At 45.1% G+C, this 19,326-nt stretch overlaps 1 long non-coding RNA gene across 1 annotated transcript in view; it reads right to left on the reverse strand.

The window, feature by feature from the left end:
* Positions 1-741: 741 nt before the first annotated feature.
* LOC149328663 (uncharacterized) overlaps positions 742-19,326 on the reverse strand; it is a 178,906-nt gene continuing 160,321 nt past the window's right edge. The window contains exon 3 of the long non-coding RNA XR_016285457.1: positions 742-807. This is a non-coding gene — a long non-coding RNA (uncharacterized LOC149328663). The remainder of the gene's footprint in view (positions 808-19,326) is intronic.

A 19,326-nucleotide genomic window follows, 5' to 3' on the forward strand; every position in this document is an offset into this window, starting at 1 on the left:
GCGTGCGTGCGTGTGTGCGTGTGCGTGTGTGCGTGCGTGTGCATGTGTGTGCGTGCGTGTGTGTGTGCGTGTGTGTGCGCACGTGCGTGTGTGTGTGCGCGTGCGTGTGTGTGTGCGTGTGTGCGTGCGTGTGTGTGCGTGTGCGTTTGTGTGTGTGCGTGCGTGTCGGTGTGTGTGTGTGCGCGTGTGTGTGTGTGCGTGTGTGTGTGTGCGTGTGTTTGCGTGTGTGTGTGTGTGTGTGTGCGTGCGTACGCGAGCGCACTGCTATCGTTTCTGTACAATTTGCTCTGACCCTTTATAAAGCGCAACCTCTATGCCTTTCTAACATGCATACAGGTGATAAAACTGCGCTCAGAATAACTCCAGAAATTGAATTATTTTACATTCAAGCCATTTAATCTCTAGTTTTGTAGGAAAAAAAACTCAGGCATTTCTACCAAGCACTTCATAAAAACACCTCAACTATGGTACGCATCCTTGCCTCAGTCGCTACTTGCGAGGAACAAGAGGTAATATTGAAAATTGCGTCACGAAATATTATGCGACACTAACCGATGTAAAAGGCTCAAAAACTTAACAATGTTTAAAATTTTCTTTTTGTCCTTAAATTTGACCTCATCGAACTGTGCACCCACGCTTGAAAAAACGCACCGAACACAAAAGAGGCCTATTAGCGAAACAGAAAAAGAACACTGAATGGTTTGTTTGAAAGTTCGGTAGTGTTCAGCACACAAAACATACCGTACGCAGGTGGCCTGTTGTCAGTTTGCCGGAACTTGAATCAAGTATGGCATCGGTCCCGCAGTCCTGCGAAGGGTTTTAAAAAGAAATGTGAATGCGCGTTTCATTGAACTAGCTTTCATTTCCTGCACGCATTATTTGCCTTCTAAGATCACCGTTCCCTGCGTAGTAAGCGTTTTTTGTGTGCCTTCATGGCAGTAGTTTCCTTTTTTGCAAAAGCCAAGTGGAGAAAGTTGCACAACGAACCTCAATCTGTTATTTTCCATCTCACTACTCCCGTTGTTTGTTTCAAATCTAATCACAATGCACAGAAAATGAAAAGAACTTGCATTTACTGCTTAGCTACGCTGCTATTACGTTGCAAAACTCCGGCATAGTCACTGGCAAACAAAAATTAAGGGATATGCAAATTAACGGCTGTTCTGGAAACATTTCTGCGATTATTTTTAGATGCAAAAGTAATACCAGTTGGAAGCTGCTTTCACTACTTTGGCGAATAAAATGTTTCCTGTGTAATAAAGATATGCCAACTATTTCTCGCCTTATAGGCGAGAAATAGTTATTGGCATTAAGCATACCATACATTAGGATTTTTCGGTTTTTCTTAAAGAGCTGCAGCTCTTAACATGTAGGCTTTAACTTCATCGACTAACTCACTTGCATTTTGCCCCTAGCAAAATTCAATCATTGGGGTAGCTTTGCATCACGGTCCATCCCACAGTTTTCGGCCTACTGGCTATTGCTTTAGACCCTTACCCATGACGGGAGCATTTCTGCATTCTTTACTCTATTGGAAGGCTATCAGATGACTTATACAGTTGACTTCACCTAAAATTTGAGTAGAACGTTTCTGGTATTTTTATCATAATCGCGTAGAGAACAAAAAATAGTTTAATATTGAGATAGTATGCAGGGAGCATGGTTAACTGCTCAGCCCTCCCTCCGCCTTTCAGGAACAACAGGTAGTAAAGTCGTTCTAGTTTTCAGGCACAACTCTGGTGGGATACTTTTTCGGAGCCTGTGCCCCCGACTAAAACACACCCAGTTCTGCGGCGGCCGCAGTATTGACGTGCACTTGGCTGCCGTCAGGACCAGAATTCCGCAGTCCCTCATCCACGCACTATTTGAACATAACAGAAACAATTTGCTTAGCGGGCGTGCATTTTACTGCAAAGTCCCGAAAGGCACAGAATACCGCGTTCATGGCCGCTAATTCCCTAAATCAATCAGTAGGATAAAGCAGTGTTGCAGTATTGCCGTATTATCCACAACCTGGACAAGGTTGGTACAGAGCAGGAAACGAAAAAGGCGGTGAACGCAAAATTAACAAGTAAATATTTTTTTCTTTTCTAGGAATACCGCCAAGCCCTGCTTCTTATTTTGCATAAGTTTACCTCGCCTAAGCGCCTACCAAACAATAGTTTACTTGGTGCTCTAATTAATGTCGCTCATTCTGGGACGTCTCGTACACGTATTCCCTTTACCTTCATTCTAGGTGCCCCCGAAAAAACATGAAATTTCCTTATTACAACACGCAAATACAGTAACCACGGATTTATTAATAGTATGTTTAAAAGGACCATTGCTGCACGAATGAATGTTATTTAGTAATCTGAATGTACTGCACCACTCTCGCCGATATTATGACGTTTGCTACGCAAACAGCATCGTTCCAAAGCATTCACCTCTTTAGCCCACTACAGTCCGTTTTAAAACATCGCATAATGTCTTCCTAGGTCCTGAATAAACATGAACTTTCCTGAGTACAGAATGTCCCCGAATTAATATGAACTTTCTTGATTGCAACATGCAAATACCGTAACGCCAGATTTATTAATGGTGAGTCTGAAAGGATCATTTAAACACGAATAAAAGTTGTTTAGTAATCTGAATATACTGAAATAATGACGTTTGCTAAGTCGATTATGACGTTATGACGTTTCCAACGCCGAAAGCACCGTTTCAAAGCATTCATCTCTTTAGTGCGCTACAGTTTGTTTTCAAACATCGCATAATGACCTCCTTCAAGCAACCATTGTGCCCTAAAACCCGAACACAGGCGGGGCACCTCAGCGATAACGCTTGGCCTCCGCCCCGTTAACAGATCAGGGTTTCTGTTTCTCTACTACCCACCCATGTATTTCATTTACGTCGAGCGTTACGTAATCGCCAGTTTGACCGGCAGGCATCCGGAAGCGACTTGCCGCCGACTCGTGGCGATTCAGAGGCAAGCTGTGCTTACAACCCGTGACCAAAGTGGCGATTTGATTGACGCGCCTCCAAAGGCCGCCATTAGTCGCGCACGACTGCCCGCGCAGCTTCGCATCTCACGCACCTATCTCACCTAGTCTTTTGCATGATGCTAAGCCCAGGCGATGAGTGCTGTAGATGGTTTCATTAGAGGCCCAGATTCTTAATACACCGGGCGTATCTGGTCACGGTGGGGCGGCCGACTCAGGATCATTGTGTTGGCGCAGACGCAGAGGTATAGAGAGCTTTTTTGCTCATGTGCTGTAGCTGCCAGTCTGTGGTGGGCTGTACTGAGTATCATATTGCTATTGGTAGAAATTTCGCATTTTATACCTGTACGTTGTCAGAGACGATATCCGGAGGTGAGGGGCTTTATTTTGGAGTAAGCGCCGTCTTTGCTTCCTGATTTCACGCTCTTCTTCTTCAACTGAGCTGTTTTAATGAGCTGGCAATACGATTCTTATTACCGCAAAAACTATCAGAGAAAATTAACCTCCGGGTTAAGAGTATGACGCGACAGCATTAATTGGTTAGTGCCGATATAAGCTGGATTGGTCATTCCGTACTTTATACTCATAGATCGCTGGGAGCCCTAATAACGCTCTTGGCGCAGTGATGCAGCGGTTAAACAATGCGCATCTGCCCTGCGAGGGCAGGTGCTGTCATCAGTGAAGCTTATGCGACGTAGGTTGTTTGCTCACAATCCAGTTGGCAGGTTGGGATGACTACAGAAGGTCACATAACCTTGGTGGCCCACCTAGGTTGTAGAATTATCTCTTACAACGCCTGCCGCCGCGGTGGCTCAGTGGCTATGGTGCTCGGCTGCTGACCCAAAAGACGCGGGTTCGATCCCGGCCGCGGCGGCTGGAATTTCTTTGGAGGAGAAATTCTAGAGGCCCGTGTACTGTGCGATGTCAGTGCACGTTAAAGAACCCCAGGTGGTCGAAATTTCCGGAGCCCTCCACTACGGCGTCTCTCATAGCCTTAGTCGCTTTGGGACGTTAAACCCCATAAACCAACCATCTTACAACGCCCATAACATGCAGAACGGGATCCTTAACAAACCTGTCCGCCGCTGGCGTGTGAAGCCTTGGTCGGCAGGAAGCAAAGTGAAGAGAAAGAATCCCCCTTTCCACAGTCAGAAGAGAGAGAGAGCGAAAACGGCGGAAGGTTGAGCGCCGGAGGCAACGGGTGGTTGGACACCCCATCGCCAATCTGACTCCGGGGAGTTGGGTAGGTGAGGTGTAGTGCAGTGGGGGTACATCGGTGTTTGATGAACAGGATCATGCTATCCGCTCCCGGTGGGAACCAGCCAGTGCAGCGGCTGCTGTTTGAATCGCGTTGATCGTCAATGAAAGCTTTTTCTTCCATTCCATTTGTCTCTATGTAATATCCAGCAGCAAGACCAGCAGCGGCTGATAGAGTGGGTGCACAGGCTGGCGACAGCCGACGGAGTCGTGGACTAAGGAACCCCGCCTGAAGACGATGGCGATCAACGACCAATCCACTGGTTAAACAAACGTTTTTCCTGCTTCATCCTTCTTTCCATCTCTTTCCCCAGATACAGAGTAGAAAAATGCTACCTGCATCTCGCCGCTGTGGCTTATGAATATGGCGGTAAGGTGGGAAGCCCAAGGTGCCGGAACAGAATCTCGTTCGCGGCGAATGGCTTTCGATCGCGAAGAAATGCGAAAACGCTCATATGTTGCGTGATGTCAACGCACGGTAAAGAACCTCAGGGGGTGTGCATTAAAGCGGAGCAATCCACTAGGGCGTTTATCTAGACCCATATGAGACTTTCGGCGGGAACAAGCATGTACACCACACCCGCTTCTCTCTTTTTATTGTTGTCCTCCAGGATAAGCGTCGTAGCATGTCGGCATCCATAACTACATTCTTCTGCTCCGCGATAAGCTTGTTAGTGATGTGTGCCGGAGAATGATCCTGCAAGGATGAATGATCCTGAATCTCAACGTTAAATTTTCCTTATTTTTAAGTGTGGTCAAGCGCTTCTCATGAACCTGCCCATTTTGGTTCTTTCAGTCCTCAATATCCTAAAATGAAGGACTGAAGAGAGCAGGAATGATATGTGCTATGCCGCCATTACTCTCGCTTCTCTGGGCCCAGATTAGGGTGGACAGTACGGCGGCTTCTTGCTGTCACCCAGGCGAATGTGTGCGCTCGATCTATGTCTGAATCGGGAAGCTTGTCTGGCATAAACCTAGAATACTTACTAAAAGAAGGTGAGTGAGCTTTATCACGGAAGTGGTTTGCTGTCCATATTGCGTTGAGCGATTGGGCATGTCGAAGGATTGCTAATTTTGCTAGCTCGCCCACCCTCCTTAAGTGAACGGTGTCCTGCTGATTGTCCACGTGGTTTTCTTAATGAGCTGGGTTCGGACGTGCAGACGAGAACAACCTATGACTGCGTTCATGCTGGTCTTCTTGAAGCGCTAGGAGACCTTGCAGGAGTCCTTCAGCGTACAGGAGCTGCGCGGCTTCTATTTACAAATAGACAGTTAACGAAGAATGACTCGAACGTTTAAGCCTTGAACATTGCAGTGCCTACTAGCCCTATTCTAACATAGTCCTTCACTGCTTCCTGTGACTCCTGTAGTAGCGTGTCTTAGTCCCATCTGCTCCTTATGGACGCCGCACAACGACTTTCTTCATAATTACCTACGAGTAGTAGTCTGCGCGCACTGTTTCAACAATGTCACTTTCTCTCCTAGCGTATTAACAGGTGCATCCATGAGATTTTATGGGCGCGAATTTTACAAATGTGCCCAGAACGAGACACAGGATATTACCGTTCTTTTCATTTTGTTCTTGTGTTCCTGTGCTATCTTTTCTGCGTCTTTGTATAGTTTCAGCCTACAAAAACATCACGAAAAGCCTCTTACTCGCCAAGCTTACTGCCCTTTCAACTTATGCATAAGATTATTTCGGCCGCCTTTATTAGCACGTTTTAGCCATGCGAGAGGATATAAGGACAATCAGGCATTACACTCATAGTCTTCCTGCCAATGCCTTGACCGATGTTTGAAAAAGCGCGCCATTCGCTTTGCCAAAAACCTCCTGTGGAGTAATGTGAAGTGTTGTGCAGGACAACACAATCTAAAAACAGTAGCTGGGCTGATGCATTATACGCTTTCAAATATAGGCTTTCATTTCAACTGGTTTCCTGAATGTCAAACCACGAATCTCTTGCAACAACTGCGTCACGCATTGATCGTCTTTGCAGGGCACTCTTCGAAAAAGTTGCTTGGGAAATATTTTTTGCTCTCGGCTGACTAATGATTTAGGAAGCCTTTTATGAACGGCTCCCTCTGAATGGGATGAACCGCTTCGTGTTCCGTGTAAAGCCGGATAATATTCTACCAACACGTAACGCAGCATTTCTCGTATATTACGCGTGTATGCCCGCCCACAATTGGTTCGAGAGGCTCTAAGGAGACGTGGAGACAATTTTCCAAACTCTCTAATGCATTTACGCCACCAGACATTCTGTGAAAGGGGAATACCTCGAAGGAAAAAGTCACTAGAAGCCTGATTTCACAAACTGGTCGCACAGGGCGCCAACTCTCGTGCAGCGAGTGAGTCTTGACAACCGTCGGCGAGGGGAATCACAAGCAAGAAACCTAGTGATGCTTTTAACCGCATGTCTGCTTATGAAATGAAGGAAAAAGAAAAACTATTAAAAAAACCTTCGGTGCCATTGCCATGCCTGAAAAGATGCGTAAGAAGTGAAACACGCATGTTATCGTGCGCATCATTTCCCACACTTCAATGGAGATTTAAGCATAGCCTACACAGCCCGCCCCCAGCGCTTACCTCGGCCGCTAGACGGAAATGTGCACACGTACATGGCCCCAAATGCTCGCACGTGGCCTGGCAGCACCTTATGGGAATACGCATTCGCGACTGACGTCAGACTGCGGTAAGCGGTGACTACCGATTACGGTAGACGGTATACGCTATGATAAATGTCTCTAATGACTGTCATCTCGAAATGGCTGCGAGTTATTTATACTAAACTATATGTAGACATAGTCAAGGAACCACTGGATAAGTATTTTAATAGTAGAAAATTAAGCTTGTCAGCTGAAAGAACCTTGTCTGTAGTATAAACACTTTTTTTTTTCAGGGGAAATGAGTGACCTTCCCGAAAATCGTTCTACACAGCACTTGTCGCTTCGTCATTATTACGAGTGAATTAAGTATATGTTGTGTTCTAAAGCTATAGAACCCATTACACCATATATATACTTCGTTTCAGCGCATGTGATACTCTGCAACTTTCCTGAATAAGTCTAGTTTTCCTATCAAGAATGCGTCTGTTCGTCAGCGCTCATGTTTTGTGGTCACCGCCCCTACCCTGTGCGCCGTTGAGAGGGGTTCAACGCCTAGGCTTTTAGACCTTTAGTTGATGAACTGGCCAAAGCAGTGAAGTTCTGGGAAGCAATCCGTGAAAAAAAGGAAGGACAGAAATTGCCTGGACGGGATTGTGGGGTGGAAGGACTAAAGACACTTTTCTGAGCTCTGTTTTGGGAAACAAGAAAAGCCATTCTGCCTCTTATAAAAAAAATGAACTGATTATTCAGCAACTTTCCTCCTTTTATAAGCACATAGACAGCTAGTTCTGTTAGTGAGGAGACTCGTGGTTGTCACAGTGTGAGAGCTGTCAATGGGATTCTTGAATGCTTGTGCGCACAACGCTTCAGGAAGTCATTGTGAGGTGTTGAGACGCGGCGTAGTGGCGTTCTCTTAAGCGCTGCAGGTTTATCACGAGTCGAAAAGGTTGTGCACAGAGGCCATTGCACATTTTCTAAGAACCACTCTACAGCGAATACCACAGAGACCTGGTGCCACCTCTTTTCTCGGAAAAGCCGCATCACCAGGTTCACGCTTGTGAAAGTAAAATACCACGCCAGGTTTTCATTTCGCTCCGTACAGAAGTAATTATGATGATACAGTCTATACTCGCCGTGAGTGTCAAATATGTTGATACCGGAAACCCTCCCCAGGAGAGCTATTGCTGCTATAAACAACTGAAAGTTTATCTCGTCACCATAAGCAGATTTAAGCATGAAACGTAATGCATTAAAGGCGAAGCGTTTCAATTATGCGTGTGATATAATATGGTCTGCGCACTCGGACACTGGTCAGGTTTTTTGGCGCCTGAACGCCCTCCCTCCTTCACCTGCTTTCTTTCTTCCAACTTCGCACCGCGCATTGTCTCCCTCGCTATTTTCACTCTTTGATGGCCTCCGCTATAACCTGTTTTCAATAAATGGACAACATGTTAGGCTTCCCTCTCATCTTTGTCGTGTTGTGTGCTGCCGTGTTCAGCTACTTGTTCTTTCATAGAGTGCGCAGTGCCCTCATAAACTATCGTGGCTTTAACTCCAACAAGCGCCAGAGACACAGGCCACTCTTCAGCGGCTTTAGCAAACGTTCGCATTGTTGACCGAACGGAGGAACTATGAAAAAGACGATAATTTTCGACACTTAGCACAAGCAACTACCAGCTGGAAGGCGCTGCGCGGGAAACTGAGGTGATGATCGAGTGGGGTGAGGCATCGGAGAATAAAGCTGCTCCGTTTATGGGGCCGCGCACTTAAACCCGGCTAGGGCAATAATAGAGTGAAACTTTTCTTCTCTTTGCCACCGTTAAAACAGAAGATATCTGGGCTTTTCAGACAAGTTTAGTTTCTGGATCCTCGTGGTTTCTGGATGATACTCGCGTTAGTTTCTCGTGAATAACCATTAGAAGAATTTTATCGATAAAACTTGCACAGGAGAAGTTCAGGACACTAAGCTCACACCAGGCTGACTTGCATGAGAGGTCGGATGAATAGCGGTTGTGAATGTCCATTTTCTATTTCATTATTGGCCTTTTGGTGCTTTAAAGCCTTTAAAGCGCGTATAAAATTTATAATATAGTACTTAAATTTTAATTTATGATATAATGCTTAAAATATATCCGCCCTAAAGCAAGGGCCCGAGAATCCGGGCAGTGCTCTCTCGTCACCGCGATGAGAATTGGGGGGGGGGGGGGGGGGGGGCAGAAAGCAGTACCAATTTTTATTCCCCCTTTCCCCGCATACGCTTCCAAACTAAGCATGGTGATTGCGAATGCCAATGGGAAAAGCAAAAAAAAAATTGTTTTTGAAATTTACATCGCATTGCAAGTATAGGCTTAGAGGAACTGTGCGCACTCCAGAACCTTTGTACCTCTGACCTCTGTACTTGTTCCTGTACTTGTGACGAGCCACTTAGAAGTAAAGGGAGGCTGATCTGGACGTGCAAACCAGCGCGCATAAAATCGCGACAATCCATGACACATGCCTTACGTGACATTTTCTGTGCCACGCGCGCCGCGGGGCTCCCCGCTGCTCGCCACATCGCTGCTCCGTGGAGCACGGGGTAGAGAATGTCACGTGGTAATTGCGGCACGGAGACTCAGTATGATGGATGGCGCTGTGCACTCTCCGCAATGGCAAGGTCTTCTAATGACATATTTAACAGGCCAATTTGTTGAACTCCGGCATCGAGGGTAATCACGTTTTCAGAACTTTAAAAACTGATGTGACTATTACTAACGGCCTTCTGCAAATCTGCAATTTCAATCAGACGCCTTATCTGTAGCAGTTAAAAAGTGACTGATTAGAATTTACTAAATTAGTTTATTAGTTAATTGGAGCCGCCTGTTTTTTTTCGTCGTCTCTCATCATTAATATAACCATACTGCAAAATGCTTCTGTTTAGCTCGTAATCCTTTCTTTTAATTAGCGGCGCGATTCGCTCAAACACTTTACACACTTTGGTGTAATGCAGACAATAAATCTCCTAACGTGACATCACAAACAAATAAGAAGGTGCTGGTGACAGCTCGTCTTCATGATAATTAGAGTTCTTTCATGATAGACGGGCTCCGTAATGTGACTGCTGTCTCAAGACAAGTACCAACGTCTAGGAAACTCACATAAATTGCCTGCTGCATCAAACATTCACAGGCGCTGTTATACTGGGTTCATTATACTGTTCGTGCAGCGCTATTTTCAAACTCATCGTCGTAGACGCAATCGCACAATCGCATCTTTCACCAATACCAAGGAATACGTTCTCGAGCTCTCAATACCAGTAAGAAAAATTTGTGTCCACCACCAACAAAAGTTCAACACCATATGATATTCGAGGCCAATTCTTTAAATCAGCGTCAGCCATATTTCCTGCCCTGGTCCTCCGAACCTCCAGTGTAACATGAACATTTCTACATTACTAGTTGCCTAGTTCCGAACGCTCGAATTTAAAGTAATCTTTTACGGACGCTGTAGTGTTTTACATAGTTCGGAAAAGATATGTTTATAAACAATGCTGAGAAGCTTGTAAATGAAAAAGAAACCAAGTTTTTCATGACAGAGTGTGGCTCAGAGACGTCGTTTTTCTTGGCAAGATACATAGGTACGTCGATAATTTTCACTAGCATCAGCGTTACGGGTACCTGCCCGTACCGCCAGGTTTCACGCACTATATTCCTATTTTGCATGAGCGTTTATTTCCGATCTTTTTTTTAGGAGATTATGACATGAGCGGGAATTTAGGGGAGTTGCTTGTTGTACATACTCAATTGTGAGTAGTGCAACACACGAAGACGATAGAAGGAACCAGACGCCACAGTTGCTTCACTGATGACCAAAATTATTTCAGAAAACACGAGAATTATATGTTATATAAATGAATTTGAGGAAGGGTTAAACATACCAGAGGCCCAAAAAGACGATGGAAACAAAGACATGTGGCTCACTGGTCCCGATACACAAAGTCACAATAGTGTTCACTTGCTCGTTCTTTGTTCCATGGGCCTTATCTATCTCACTGGTAATGACCCCCGAGGCAAAATTTCACACCTGTGCTATGATACGAGAAATATTAGGACAAAGTAAAAACAAAGGTTTCCCTTCCACATCTGTTACCAAAGCATCACCACATCTAAATTCAAAACACTCTGAGCTGGACATCTCAGAGAATCGTACTGTTAACTGTCTGCTCAAAACAGGTTGTCTTCATTCTACGTATATATATATATATATATATATATATATATATATATATATATATATATATATATATATATATATATATATATATATATATATATATATATATATATATATATATATATATCTTGTTTGCTTAATTGCTTAGCGAGGGTCTCCGTTCTGGCAGCCATGACGCCATAGGAAGCATAAGAGGGTTCTCACACAGCTTCCACCCTCGCCGTTCGATGGCGTTCTACGTCACACCAGCGGTAACTCAGGACGTTCCACGTCCGCCGCTTACGAACGTGGGTGGCGCTGATGAACACTCTCAGGGTTAGGTTATTTGTAAACATAAATACCCCCGAAAGCAGAAGGTATGACAGCCGTCGCCGTAGCTCAGAGGTAGAGGACCGGACGCGTAATTCGGAGGTCGTGGGTTCGGATTCCACCGGCGGCATGTGGTTGTTTTTTCTTCTGCTTTTCTAATCAATTAGCTTTAAGCGAAAACACATTCAGTAATATTCTTACTTGATCAACACCACAAAAAAATAAATTAATTAAAAAATCCCCCGTGCTCCTTGGTTTCTGTGGCTGTTGGCTTCTCTCATATATATATATATATATATATATATATATATATATATATATATATATATATATATATATATATATATATATATATATATATACAACTTACTCAACTGCGCCATCTCTAAAATCGCCAGAAATTACTTTCGAGGTGACGGAGTCTCCGTTGATACCGCCTATTCCTTTTGCGGGCATCTGCTTGTGTTAAGCACTAATCTACTTTGGGACGTCCGACAAGGTAAGTTATTGGGCGGATTTGTGACAGCATTGCATAGCTATAGCGCGACAAACGGGACACACAAGAAAGGAACACACAGGTACAGAACAACAGAGCGCTGAACATCAGTTGAAAATCACAGAAGTGTCTTGTTCTAATTGCATTTTAGGAACGCAATTGCTTGGGCGGAATTTTCACACTGAAAGGGTCATCAAACGTCAGGACCTTCAGTTTTTCCTGCAAAAGTTCCGCGACATGGTTCTGCCAAATTCAAGTTTCCAGACTTTACACGAAACGGCCACTAAAGTTTGTAGGTTTTCGCTTTGTGCATAGACAAGCACTTTTTTTAGTTCTCGTGCGGCCGGAACCACGACCTTGATATTTGCAGGGCCTGCCTTGCCCTGTAATGAATACAAAATATGTCGCTCTCCTGGCCACCGATGAAGATCGCATTTAAAGCTGAAGAATTAGAATGCAGATTCTATTGATTTATTACTGCCATACCTGGAAGAATCATGCCTAATTCCGCAGCCAAAACTACTGCATTATCACGTGTAACAAACAGGGGTGGCAATCACCCGGCTGGAACAACAAATAGCTTCTACGAACTGTCACATTCCCGCAGCGCTTGTAGTACATCTGTCGTCGCCGCTTTGCGCTCTTGAAACGTCACTGATCGCCAACTACATCCTGCACCACTACCCCAGTGAACCCAACGAACCGCCGAAAGGTGATACCCGGTGTGGACTTCTCGTAACATAGCTTACACTTCGAGTGAAAGCTATGACGTGCTCTACGTTCGTCAGTAGCGCGCTCATTGTGACGCCGTCAAAAGAACCAACATCCTGACTGGTTACTCCATCACTGCCAACACGTCGTGTTTGCCGTCACAGGTAGTGCGCCACTGCAAATCGCAAGGTCGCACAGCGCGTCAGATGGTGCAGTTTCGACATGCTAAAGCGCGCAGCTGGCGGGTACGGGACTACCACCTTGCTCTAGGCACTGCACATCCATTCACATGAAGGTCTTCACCGTTGCGGATGCCTGCGGGGTGCGTTGCTCCCTCGCCACTACTAAGCAGTTGCTAATGGGAAAAGTGAGGGGTCTTGCGACATCCAGTAGAAGGGCTGTCACGTAGGGGCACGTGTCTGACGAGCCGCGCAGTATAAGGTGACAGTGATTTGATGCTAGAAATGGCAGGTCCTTTCATGTTCAGTGTCGGATTTTTTTTTAGGCTGAAGCAGAAAAACAATAAAGAGACGAGGAAATGTTTGCGAGGTCTGCGGATCTGAGCTCAGCCAGGAGGTCGGTCGGATTCTTCGCACGCGTGACAATGATCCCGGACCCTTGAGCTGTCGTCGACCTGTCGCCTTGTCTTGAATGTGGGGCGGCAACTGCATGCTTCTCTAGCGACGGAGTATCGAACTCATGGCTTAGGAATTTACACGGAGCCAGATAGTCAGCAACGTCCTGACTAGGCATCTTTTTACTTCAGATTCTGAGAATTAAGGAACTGCAGATCAGTGAAGAGCATTAGTATTACACTGCGAGGTCAAGCACGGCTTGATTTGTTTTGATAATACGCGAAGCTTAGTTGTTTCAAACTCCCATAAAGACTTGACTCGTTACCAATATGTGAGTTTGCTCGCTAGCTCTGGTAGCAAAAGCTTAACGACCATTGTAACTACTTATTCATTTTATAGTGCCATGTTTGTGCAGCAAATATCTATTAAGCTGTCAAACAAGATTTGCTTGACAAACGGAAGATTTTGCAATGCTTGGACGTGTAGTCAACGATATAATGCGTTGAACTAGTTGGAGTGAAAATCATACTGCATGGAATATAGGAACAGCTAGATTGATCGTTTTATACTTATTAAATATCTGAAGAAAAAGAAAAATGCGCGCACGAAGAGTTTGATCCCAGGGGTACTCCTGTAACTTGTAACAACTTGTAACATGTAACAAAACTAATCAAAATGTTTTGCCATTATAAAAACAAGGTTAAAGCATCAGCGGAAATACATAAAATGAAGAAATTGCGAAAATAATAACAATAAAAATATGTATAAAGCGTTTTATAAAGCAATACTTCTTTATCCGGCCTCAAACTTTTCCGCCACTCGAGTCCAGGTAATCACAAACCCATTTCTCTGAACAGTTCACGAGCTAGTGCGCTGCCTCGTCCACTAGCTCCTTCGCCAACTTACCCAAGTATTTAATGGTCGCTGAAATTATGCGCGCGAGCCAGTCACGAAACTGTTACGAGCCAAGCGCTTTGATCATTCCACCCCTAATTTGCTGAGGTAAACTGTAGCTTCTATTTCAGTTCTAAGAAATTGCAACGCAGTGCATAAATTACTCAGAGACTAATAGGCAAGCATGGTAACGAACGTGCTCAATGACGAACCCCAACCTAACCAGCACCTCGCTACCGGGGAATTCTTGATCGCTTAGTGTCTTCAGCAGAGGTACTTTTCTATGAACGAAGAGCTGTGTACGGTTGACATTTTACTTTCCTGTGTCTTGGTCCCCCTTATCCGCGCACTTTTGTGCGGCCGGCCACGTTTGCAGGTGCGCACGCGCATTTGTGCAAATAATAATTTAACCGCTAAGCATGAATAAGTTACAGAGCAGTGAAAGCGTTGGATATGGCCTCGAAGATATGGCCTGCTGTATTTCAAGTAGTCTTGTTGTTCAGGCGTAGCACGCATTAGATATTAAACTTTACTTCCATTTTCATTCATATCTATTATTAAAAGACCACGATGCCATCGTATTCCTCGTTAAATAAAACAGAAATGGCATACGCAACGAATCACAAAATTTGACTCTTCGATGACACAATGATTTTAACAATTGCGAATGGCCGCGTCAGAACATTTACAGAGGTAGTTTTGCCACTTTTTATAGGAAGGCTCTATCTGCTAATAAAAACCGCGTGCCATATGATTCTATGCGAGATCTAGGGTGTTGACCCAGCCAAGGTCACAGTGCAGAACACTGCAAAATGCTCCACTCAGAAAGACGGAGTTCACTGGAAATCTGGTGATGCGTTTTTTCATAAAGCTCAAGTAAGTCATGCAGCGCCAGAGCGAACTGGCTTTGCGGAGGATGCACTGGGGCTGAAAGTCATTTCCAATAATAACTTATTGCTTACTGTCTTACACTGATGTCCAGATATTCTGAAATTCTAACTGCAAGCATGAATAAAGCAGATATGGTTTTAATACGAGAGCTGTACAGCTACGAGAGAAGCACAATTCCTATTCACTAGTCACCCCTTCACCCCACCTCCATGGCTAGGCAGCTTTTAACCTACCCCCACCTTCGACTCACTTCTTCACCCCACACCATCCTTCAAAAGAACCACCCACTCCGTCTACCTTTAGCCCTGTCCTTGAAGTACTACACCAGGGTGGCCAAATCCTGTTCTGGTGTGGTAGTGCTTTGTCGGTTCTGGTCACCGAGATCAGGCTACGCTCCAGGCCTAGTTATGCAATTCCATCGACACGCGGAGAATTTTTTTTAACCTGGTGGAGAATTGCGCGGCACGGGGATTCGAACCCGGTCCTCTTGCACGCCAAGCGGATGCTCTACAGCATAGCCATCGCTGCCGACCTCTGCACCTTTCCCTCTCATTAAAATTCCTTTCTCTCTCTCTGCCTCATTCATCAAAGTAATTATTCAGGTTAAATGCCACTCCTATCGCAACTTTGCCGCATTAGGTTTTAAGGCCGCCCTGTAATTTTTTTTTCTCTAGAGTTTCCTTCAGCCCCATGTACACATAGATTCGCTTAGTCAATCCTGAAGTTTACCGGCGGGCCGGCACCATCTACAGAGCTCTAATTTCTTTAATGTCACCCCTACACGGTGAAGCTCGTAGCGGAGTAAGTTCCTACTGTAGCGCGTACCTGCCGGTGCGCTTTGCCAGAGGGCGGCTCGCATTTCATTTAAAATGCTTGCGGGTTTCCCCGCGCCCAAAGAGAATACGTTTACTCTACTAAGAGCCTGGTCGTTCTCCGCGTGTCTTTCCGTAGTGAAAATAGAGACCTTTATCATAGCTGAGCTGAGGAGTACTCTGGAAATCGGGCGGTCTCCTGTGCACGCTCTGTGGCAAGGGCGTGGCTACTTACGCGCGCTGAAGACTTCCGGCAAACCTGTTTACGTCTCCGCTAGTACAACTACGCTATGGCAAATGTCCCTCATATAGCAAGCCCACCTCGGTGCCGAAATGCATGGGTGAAACAGCGAGCCAACACTACTGCAATAATTTGTTCCAGCTAGGATTCTTAGGTGTTGGAAAATAAACTGCTGTATGACATCACAGAACTTATTTGTCTTTCTTCTTCATAACTTCTAAGTCACCTTGAAAACTAGCTGAGCTTTCTAACTCGAGAATGAACGTAATTAACATTCTCAGTCCGCAGTACAGAAGACAGGAAGGCGGCGAGAAGGGCTTCTAAATGAAACTCTTCATTAGGCTGGCTTGCGCCCAGAAAAAATTGATGTCTGAGTGGTGGCGATAGCAACAAACGTGATAGGCGGTAGTCGACCAGCACGCCCGCCGCTTTCGGCCGTGGTCAATTTAAAGCTGGCAACGAATTTTCCGGACAAGGCGTACAAAGTATCCACAACAGCCACGAAGAGCGTAGAATGGGTTCCGCATGGTTACGACCATTGGAGATAAATCTGGTAGTATCTCGCGGCACAAAGTGATAAAGCCACTCGCTGGCGGCCTTGAGCACGAACAAATAAATATTATTCAGCTTTGCGGCAATATTATTGTTGCAACTGCCTGTTGCAAACAAAGCTATAGTAGAACAAGCGCAATGTGTGGATTTATCAGAAAACTTTGGCATCCTGTGATGACACAGTAGAGTGAAAATATGTTTTTCCGCCAGCGTCGAGCATTGAAGAGTGAATTTTGATCCACTGAACCTTTGCCTAATTTAACAAAAAAAAATTGTGAACCGACCTGTAGAAAGCTGATGCTCTAAAGTCGTTCTCGCAAACGGTCGACCACGTGTGGGAGAGCACCATCCTGTCTCCACGGGTTATGTTTTCTCTAAACTGAATAAAAGGCTAGGATCGTTTATCTTAGACCAGTTCAATGATGCCTGTTAGAAGATGTGCGATAAAGCGGACTGAGATATGCATACACTGACGCGCTGTGAGCATGGTTTGCTAGTAAATCCTCTGGGCTGCGACGCTGAGCACCAAACTCATCGCCCTTTGTGCCTGCTACAAGATCACCTGAAGGTGTTTGCTATCAGTTATGAGAAAAAGGAACGTGGGTGTGCCGTACGTTTCCGACCACTTCAATAGAGTTCCTGCAAAGTCTGCTTTAGTCAAAACTACTCTGCTCTAGTACTACTACTACTAGCAGTGTAGTAAACCTACTATACTGCTCTAGTATAGTACAAAGTCTACTCATCTACAGAGCAGAAGCGTGGAGGCTGGCAAAAAGGGTTCAGCTTAAGTTAGGGACAACGCAGCGAGCTATGGAAAGAAAAATTATAGGTGTAACACTGACAGATCAGAAGCGGGCGGAGTGGTTGAGGGAACAAACGTGAGTTAATGTCATCTTGGTTGAAATCAAGAGGAAGAAGTGGGCTTGGGCAGGGCATGTAATGCGAAGGCAAGGTAACCGCTGGGCCTGAAGGGTAACGGAGTGGATTCCAAGAAAAGGCAAGCAGAGCAGGGGGCGGCAGAAAGTTAGGTGGGCGGATGAGATTACAAAGTTTGCGGGTATACTGTGACCGCAGCTAGAAAATGCGGCGGCTAATTGGAGATACATGTGAGAGGCATTTGCCCTGCAGTGGGCGTAGTGAGGCTGATGATGATGATAGTGGTGACTGAAGATGACTTGAGGGTGTTGCTATAAGCGATGCTAAAAAAAACGTGACTGTGCCGTAGGGTTTCGATAACTTCAATAGGGTTCCTGCAAAAAGTGGTCAGTGCCTGAAAGGCAAGGTAGTGGCACTGAAACAGCAAAAGAGCGAGCTTCACAAAAGGCAGAAAGAAAGGAGACCTCGAAGTGGAATAGCCTGATGAAAAGGTTAGACCCCGCCACAGGCGATATGCGTAGAGCGCGGACAACCGCAGTGCATACTTGCTCGGCGTGCCCCCGGTGGAGACAGGGGACGACGCGACGACGGCATTGACACACATTTCTGACCAGACTGAGTGGAAAATGAAAGGACAGGGGCTCTGAAACGAAGACGAAGGGTAAGAGGAAAAGAAGAACAAGGCAAAGCCGGACATGGCCGGACAGGTGATGCCAGGAAAACAGGCGCTTATACATACTTGACAGAGAATAAACAGCGAAGGAGACAGGGGTTCATAGGGTCTTTTGCTATTTGTTTCCTTTTCAGTGTTTTCTCTCGAGTATCATGATCCAAATGGTTCAGATTAGCTGCCTATTTCATTTATGCCCACGTGGACTTCAAGGAGAGTTTCAAAGCGGTATCTCTATGATCGGGTTTTTCTGTGGTAAACGGCCTCTGTGCCGAAGTTTTTACAATACAAATGGCACTAGTTTGCCTTCTGGCCACTGAAAACTTATGCAGGTTTCCCTGAGAGGGTTATAAGGAGGGAGAAAACGTATGATTTGTGGCATCTTCACTCCTGATTTTTCCTCTTTCACAGAAAAGATAAGAGGCGGAAAGTCTAGCGTATTTTTTTCCTTCTGCAGAAGGCTAATAAGTGTGCTCATACAAAATATTTATTAAACCTCCAGGAGAAATTAGGCAAATTTGTATTAACACGCAACGCGGACATAAAACTTTCAAGTCACATGACCAACTATTTCTTTTACTCCCCTCGCCACGTGTCGGGTAACAAACTGGGTCAAGCCCTTTCCTTTTTCTGCCTCTCTCTCGGTAATTCTCTGCCCAGTTAAACTCCTAATTACTTAACTGCAGTTTTCACTTCAAGCAAACCTCCGCTGATTCTGGAATTACGATCATTTAATGTTCCTTCAGTTGATGCAAGTCAATTCGACAATTCATATTTTTTTTCTTAATTTTTTGGGTTCAACAGTTGTCTGTACCTTAAGTTCTACTCTTTACAGAATTCTAACATCAAATGGAGAATGATGATATTGTTACCAAAAAGACGACGAAGAAGCGGGCAGTGGCCCGGAACGGAGCGCTCGCGCTAGGCCCGCAGCAATTAAAATCATACTTCATCTGTCATCACGTTTTCCTCTTCCTTGGCCTGCCAACCCGTATCAATATCAACAGATCTTTGTTCATCGTGATGCATTCACATAAAATGACTTTAGAACGCACACAAAGATTTCAACGAATTCTATTTCGTGCAGTATGTCGGTTTTGACGCTGAATGTCGGGGCGGAACTAAATACGGCAGCTTTTTTTCTTCAGTCAAGAGATCCGAATTGATGGCCGTTTCAATCATAGAGGCTGGTATAAATATTGTGTTCAAACTTCATTACTTCTTTAGTCTTTTCGTCGTTCACTG

The sequence above is a fragment of the Amblyomma mixtum genome, chromosome 9, assembly GCF_055824585.1.
Source record: "Amblyomma mixtum isolate Tamu chromosome 9, ASM5582458v1, whole genome shotgun sequence".
In the NCBI taxonomy this organism is placed as follows: Eukaryota; Metazoa; Arthropoda; class Arachnida; order Ixodida; family Ixodidae; genus Amblyomma; species Amblyomma mixtum.